The sequence below is a fragment of the Podarcis liolepis genome, assembly GCF_965112155.1.
Source record: "Podarcis liolepis genome assembly, chromosome: 2".
Taxonomy (NCBI): domain Eukaryota; kingdom Metazoa; phylum Chordata; class Lepidosauria; order Squamata; family Lacertidae; genus Podarcis; species Podarcis liolepis.
In genome coordinates this window covers 125,625,937-125,627,669 of record NC_139555.1, presented here as the reverse complement: position 1 = coordinate 125,627,669, position 1,733 = coordinate 125,625,937, and the positions used below count along the sequence as shown (strand labels likewise).

The following is a 1,733-nucleotide window of genomic DNA, read 5'->3' as shown; positions in this document are numbered from 1 at the left end:
CCACGAGTATTATTTACAAACTCCTCCAGTCATTGTGTGCATGAACTCTCTTGGAGAAAAAACATTTAAATCATAGAATCTTCAAATTATTGAGTTGGAAGGGCCCCCACAGGTTAGCTAGTCCAACCCCCTGCCATACAGGAATCTCAGCCAAAGCACCCATGCTGTTCTTGCTGCTAGGAAATTCTTTCTGATGTTTAGTCAGAACCTCCTTTCTTGTAAATTCAACCCCTGGGTGCACGTCCTACTATCCGGAACATAGTTTTCCCCTCGAGTTCACTTCTTCCTTGAGATGAACAAATTTAATTTCATTCCGTGTATGTGATATTCTGGTGTTTCAATGTACAGTGGTGCCCCGCAAGACGAATGCCTCGCAAGACGAAAAACTCACTAGACGAAAGGGTTTTGCGGTTTTATAGCTGCTTCGCAAGACGAATTTCCCTATGGGCTTGCTTCGCAAGACAAAAACGTCTTGCAAGTTTGTTTCCTTTTTCTTAACACTGTTAATACAGGTGCGACTTGACTTCGAGGAGCAACTCATAGAACGCGGTGTGGTAGCCTTTTTTGAAGTTTTTGGTGATTTTTGAAGCTTTTCCAAAACTTTCCCGACACCGCGCTTCGCAAGACAAAAAATTCGCTAGACGAAAAAACTCGCGGAACGAATTAATTTCGTCTTGCGAGGCACCACTGTAAAGTTGTACATTAATTTAGAAAAGTAATTGTTGCTTTGTATCTCGCCTTTCCTCCAAGGAAGTAGAGGTGACCTGGACGCTTCTCCAGCTCCCTTTTGATCCGCACATCAACCCCCCTGTGAGGGAGGCTAGGCTGAGACACAGCGGGTGGCCCAAGGTTGCCCAGGGGTTGGATTTGAACCCTGGTCTCCCAGGTCCCACACAGGAGCCACTGCAGCACCTTGACTTGGAATTAATATGCTTTGTTGGGCCTCAAAAGTCCAACCTCCCCCCCCCCCGAAAGCACAGAACAGCAGCCCCAATGCACAGGAAGCTGCCCTCTAGGGAGTCAGGTAATTGGTCGATCTAGGCCAGGAATGTCTCCACTGACTGGCATCAGCAACCTCTTCCAGATGCCGGGGTGTGTGTGAACCTGGGACCTGTAATCTCGTTTATTTAGTGAGAAGGTCTCAGGTTCGATCCCCGGCAGCGGCAGCCAGAAAAGACCCCCCCCCCGAAAAGGGAGAGAGGGAGTCCACGTAAGGGTTAAAGGACGCGAGGGACGCCTGGATAGAGACCCCCCCTTGCTACTCCCCCCTCCTTGCGAGGCTCCTGCGAATGGAGATGTGGGCACGCTCGGGAGAGACTTGGTGCGCAAGGCGAGGAGTGAGATGTGCCAAGGGAGGTTTCTGGGCGCAGGAGAGCTTCAGGGAGGGCAGAGGATGCTGGGGGGGGGGTCTGGGGGCATGGAAGCATCCCCGGGGCGAGAACAAGAGAAGTCCAGTGAGCATTGGCCGGGGGCGGGGGGCGGGCTGGAGGCAGAGAACGGGAAACGTGGCCTTTCGGAGGGACGTCTCCACCTTGTGCGCTGTCGGGGAGCCGAGGTCCCTTCGCCCCTCCCCATAAAATATTTGAGGGGGCTGCTCCCTCCCCCGCCCGAGTTGATTGGCATTGCCAATCCCTTGTGGTGGTGAGAGGGATTAGGGGGGAGAAAAAGACAAAGGGACCTCTCCGCCCCCCCCCCCCAAAAGCACCTTTCATGGGACCCATTAGCAGGGCCTG

The 1,733-nt window shown here is 52.7% G+C and overlaps 1 protein-coding gene across 1 annotated transcript in view; it reads left to right on the top strand.

Annotated features, from left to right (window-relative positions):
- LOC310701187 (uncharacterized protein) overlaps nucleotides 1-1,733 on the top strand; it is a 267,686-nt gene that overhangs the window by 130,172 nt on the left and 135,781 nt on the right. The window lies entirely within an intron of this gene.